We start from the raw sequence: 5,559 nt of genomic DNA on the forward strand, positions 1-5,559 counted from the left end.
GATTTGCCCAGGCGACAAAGGTATGAGGAAAGAGCCAGGTGGCCCCAGAACCAAAGGTCCCCCCACTTTATATACTATGTACCTTTGCTGAGAAGGAACTGTGTTGTGTAGAGGCTGGTTCACGAAAACCTGAGATCATCTTCTTTTTGAAAAAATTGCTAGAAAATGTGCCCAACATAAAATTTTGCACCTTAACTAATTTTAAATGTACAATTCAGTGGCATTAAGTACATTTTCCAATATTGTGCAACCATCACCACCAGCCATCTTCTGAGATCATGAGATTATCTTTTCACAATGCAGAGATGTCATCAGCTAACCATCACACAAGCGTCAATAATGCTGTTGGTGTTTTGGGTTTTTTTTTTTTTTTTTTTTTTTAATACTAGGGGTTGAACACAGGGGTGCTTAACCACTGAGACATATCCACATCCCAGGCCCCTTTTAATTTTTGTTTTGAGACAGTCTCACTAAGTTGCTAAAGTGGGCCTCAAAGTTGCAATTTTCCTGCCTCAGCCTTCCTAGTACCTGGTATTACAGGCATATGCCATAGGACCCTATTGCAAGCGTCAGTAATGTCGAATGAGTGACTGCAGCCACATACACATCACCTCACTTCTCTTCCCCTGAGTATGTCAACAGAGTCACCACAAAGGACCCGCAAGCTGAGGTCACAAGTGAAGAGGTCAGATTGCTTTTTAGAGTGTTTTAAAGAGAGACAGCCTGCACTGCATCCTAGCAGACACTTTTATTCGGGGAGGTGGAGCCTCCTGTCGGTCTGTCCAACAGCCCTCAGGGCCCTGCACTGGGAAATTTTGCATTATTAGAGCCAAAACTGAAGCATGTAAGTTTGTCACTGGCTCAAACAGAGATCTCCGAGCACACAGCACATCAGTGCCTACACAACAAAGCTACTGGGGGACCAGGAGGCAACTTCTAGGCTCCCAGAAATAGTGAGGCAGAGAGAGATGTACCTTCAATGAAATTTGGCCAGGAACAAGGGCTATCTTCCTTCCCCAGGATTCAACTACCCACCTTTCTTCGAACTCTCTTCATATCCTTAGCTCATTCCCTCTGTTCTCAAACCCTCTATAGAGTCTCCTGTAGTTTCGTAGAAGGTAGAGCCACTGTTTCCCTGTGCCTTTGGTTGGCCATGCAGGTGCTCAGTCACCTGTATTAAGCAGGTACAATACGGATTCAGTCCTATGCAATCTATGATAAAGGAATGCACTTTGCAAAGATGAAAAAATAATTATAATTAGTTATATATTGTATGGTACTTACATAGCACTTTCTGTGTAATAAGCACTGCACTAAGCTTATTACATTGAATTGTCTCCACAACCTAATGACTAGGTTTCTGTATGAGACAGAGCAGGATTGTCCTCTCTTCTTATGTGTTCTATAAAGCAGCTAATACAAACTAAAATCACATTCCCATTTTTAGCCATTGAAAAGCAGGAATGAGTTCAGAGGAGAGTGAGTAGACTGGAAAAAGAGCAGAAGATATGTGGGTGGAGTTCCTGGAAGACAGGAGAGGCCTCTGAGAGCAGGATGCCCACCCATCTGTGCTCTGCAAGGATGCAGCTGGAAAGTCTTCAGGGCCCTGCAGAGGTGAGTGCAGAATGACAAGAGGCCCACAGAGAGCAGCAGAACTGACAAAGGCTGTAGAGCACAGGAACAGGGAACACATGCTGGCAAGTTTGCACCCTCTGGGGAGAGCAATGGATGGGAGACTGAACCGGGCCTCCTGGGATGCTCCTCTGCTCTATGATTCTGGGCTTGGATGAGGATGTGGTCAGAGAACAATATCACCCAGTGAGAGCTCAGAGGATAGACAAGGGAGATCAGCTTCTGGAAGAACATTTCCTCTGTTTATTCATTATCGCGTAAGCAAAAGGTGACCAGCACAGTGATTTTGCCTGGAATCACTTGTAATCAACACAGTTTCTACAGACTTCCCTGGGTTTTCCCTCAATGAACTAGTTTAATAGTGATGAGTAATTTTATCTGACTTCACTATGACATCAACTGGCGCATCTCCTGAAGCAGCCTTTGTCTGTGGACTGCCCTTCAGGGGGCATATTTATATTTATGTCTCGTTTATTTTCCTCCTCTGAGGATTGTGGTTTTCTGGGACAGAAGTAAATTCTGCTGTAAGAGAAAATGGAAACCCCACTTGTTCAATAGATGATAAGTCCCATTTCCTCTCTCCTTTTTTCAAAATCGCATGTCCAGAGTGATCATCATGCTTGAATTACTGGATTTGCCATACCCATATTTCATGAGTATCTGTGGCATTTTTGCCTGTCATTTGGCCTGGGGTTTTTGTTGTTGTTGTTGTTTATGGTATTAATTTTCTATGATATTCACTTCACCAGAGAGTGGATATAATGTACATTCATGGATATTCACTGATCACTCAGTTTTTGCAAACAGACCTATCATTTACTGGTCACTTTCCACTTACACAAGAGCATCTGCCATTCTAATACTGGACAGCCTAGAATGTGTGTGGAGGGGCAAAAAAATAAGACTAGGAAAAATAAAAGATTTTTTTTTTAATTTTTATTTGTTGGTGGTACTAATGATTGAACTGGGGGCACCCTACCTCTGAGCTACATCTCCAATCCTTTTTACTTTTTTATTTTGAGATGCACTTTATAAATTGCTTAGGGCCTCACTAAGTTACTCAGGCTGGCCTTGAAATTACAATAACTACCTCAGCATCCTGAATCTCCATAATTTCAGGTGTGTGTTCCCTGCTCTGGCTAAGAATTTCCTTTTGACTACAGGCCTATGTAGTTCAAAAGTGGGGAGCTGGGGTTGTGGCTCAGTGGTAGAGTGCTTGCCTAGCATGTGTGAGACACTGGGATCCATTCTCAGCACTGCATATAAATAAATGAGTAAAATAAAGGTTCATTAACATCTAAAAAAAGTTTTTTTTAAAGTGGGGAATGAGGAATATCCCAACCTTAAACAAAATATAAAGTTTTAATCATTAATAAGATCTTAATTACTGAGCTGGGACTATTTAGAAGAATGCAGTGACAGGAGGTATTTGTCCACAGTTTTAATTTCTCTGTGCTTCAGTTTTAACTTCCTTTTAAGTATCTTCAAATATACTAATCCTATTCTAAAATGTTTACTTTGTTATTTAAAAATATATTTCAGTTCTCTATTGAAGTATCTATTCTTAGGCTGGAGATGTAGTTCAGTGATACAGTGCTTTAGGGTTCAATCCCCAGTACTGAAAAAAATAAATAATAGAGAAATATCCATTCTTTTCACCCATTTTTCATCACCTTTTCTTCTATTTTCCAAGAAATATTCATCAAAAGAAGACCCCTTCTGCTGACTCCAACTTCAGTGTCATCTCTACACTTGTTTCTATTGACTGTTTCATTTCTTGGTAATTGGTTTCTTTTTCTCCTGCCCTTTTGTATGTCTAATGATTTTAATGCATGACAAATATTGTAGATGGTACATTGCAAAGGCTCTGGATTATGTAATATTCCTTTACAGAGCATGAGCTTTTGTTCTTGCACACAGTTAAATTACCAAGGGATCACCTTGATTATGTTAAGACTTGAGTAAGGCAAATACTTTATAGTTTCACCCTAGAATCCATAGTATAGTTCTTTAAAAAAAAAAAAAAATGGAGACCACTCAGACTGTGTTCCCTTCCTCTTGCTCTCCAAAGAGGAGAGAAGAACAATCATTAATTGCAATAGGCAGTTGCAGCAAAGCAACACCAAAAACGCTCAGAAGGGAACAGTATGCCTCCTCCTCATGGTTTCTGGTACTCTACACAATCAGAGAAACTTCTCTAGTAATGAACTACAGAAATGATCCCTGAAAGTATAGTATTTACAGTATAGTTCTTACTTCTAATATTGTGGTCCTTATTCTGAGTATACAGTCTTTCTGGAATTTCAATTGGAAGCTCAGGTCTCAACCAAAGATGTCTACTCTGGCTGTTTCCAAACTTCAGTATCTCCCCAGCATTGTCCTATACTGAAGTTTTTACTCAGATCCTCATCATCTTGTCACCTGGTGTCTTATCCTACCTATTCATAGCTTAGAATTCAGCTAGTAATACTATGGGATTTTTTTGGTGGGGGAGGGGCGGCATGAAGGAATTTTTCCTACACATTTTCTGAGATTTTTGTTTGTTTGTTTGTTTGTTTGTACATACCAGGGGCACTTAATCACTGAGCCACATCCCCAGCCCTTTTTATATTTTATTTTGAGACAGGCTCTTGCTAAGTTACTTAGGACCTTGCTAAATTGCTGAAGCTGGCTTTGAACTTGTGATCCTCCTGCCTTAGCCTCCTAAGTCTCTCTCTGGCATTACAGGCATGCACTCCACTCAGCCTGAGGATCTTTTCTTAGAGGTCCCTGACTCAAACCCCAGTGGTCTTAGTAACTCTGAACTCCAGTTTCTGTTCCTTCTATGAAACTAGTCTCCTACTCTCAGTTTGGGCTCTCTTCCCTCCACCATGATTTGGAGATAACTTCAGAGCTTCTGCCCATCTCCATACAGAGACCACAGACAGGAGAGAGAGGTTATTGAGGAGGGGAGTTACATCCTGGGATAATCAGAGAGAAAAGCACCAGGAATTATACCTAGTGAGCATAATATTCATCTATTATGGCAAAGTAAGATGTTGAAAGATTTCGACTTCAGTGTAGAGAACATGATAAAGTCAGACAAGAGCAAAGACAAGCCGGGCTCTGTGGTGAACGCCTGTAATCCCGAGATGGAGGCAAGAGGATAACAAGTTCAAAGTCAGCCTCAGCAATTTAGGGAGGTGCTAAGCAACTTTGTGAGACCCTGTCTCTAATAAAATACAAAACAGGGCTAGTGATGTGGCTCAGTGGTCTAGTGCCCCTGAGTTCAATCCCTGGTACACTCCCCCCCCCCCCAAAAAAAAAAGAGCACAGAAATATATTCCAGTTGAGTACTTCCTTGAATTTTCAAACTAAGACAGAAATTGTGCATTTAGAGCTTTCTTTCCAGTTTGAATCTGAGAGAGTAAAGATTCTAGCACCCAATAAACACAGAGAAAATTTAAGTATCTATCTACCCGCTCCACTTCCTGAATCTGGGGAGGCAAAGACTCCACTAGGGCTGGGATAACACTTGGACTTAGCTAAGATTCACAGCCAACTCAGGAAAACAAGGACCAAAATGACAACAGAAAGCATGGGAAATGGCTAGAAGATGTTTGTTGGTAAAGATGGCGCCCGGAGTGCTTCTCTTCCGGGAGCTCAAGAGTGTTGGTAAAGATGACGTCCGGACTGCTTCTCTTCCGGGAGCTTAGGCCCATGACGCACTGAATGGTGCTTGAACCGTCACCTCCAATCCCTGTGAATGGCACGAACTTTGAATGGCGCACCTCCAATCCCTGAAGTGGCACAAACTCTCAGCCAATGAAGAAGTAACAGCCCACTCGCCTTGCTCCTCCTCATCCTGTGCTAAGCCCATAAATATCAATACCCTGTTCGTGTTCCTTCTCTTACTCTTTCTTACTCTCCCTCCCTCCTCTATCCACC

At 41.7% G+C, this 5,559-nt stretch overlaps 1 non-coding gene across 1 annotated transcript; it reads right to left on the reverse strand.

Annotated features, from left to right (window-relative positions):
- Window positions 1-3,664: 3,664 nt before the first annotated feature.
- On the reverse strand, window positions 3,665-3,871 carry LOC125612549. Its single transcript, XR_007342968.1, has one exon. It is a non-coding gene; the product is annotated as a small nucleolar RNA U3 (small nucleolar RNA).
- Window positions 3,872-5,559: the final 1,688 nt, after the last annotated feature.

This window comes from Marmota marmota, unplaced genomic scaffold (assembly GCF_001458135.2).
Source record: "Marmota marmota marmota unplaced genomic scaffold, marMar, whole genome shotgun sequence".
NCBI lineage: Eukaryota > Metazoa > Chordata > Mammalia > Rodentia > Sciuridae > Marmota > Marmota marmota.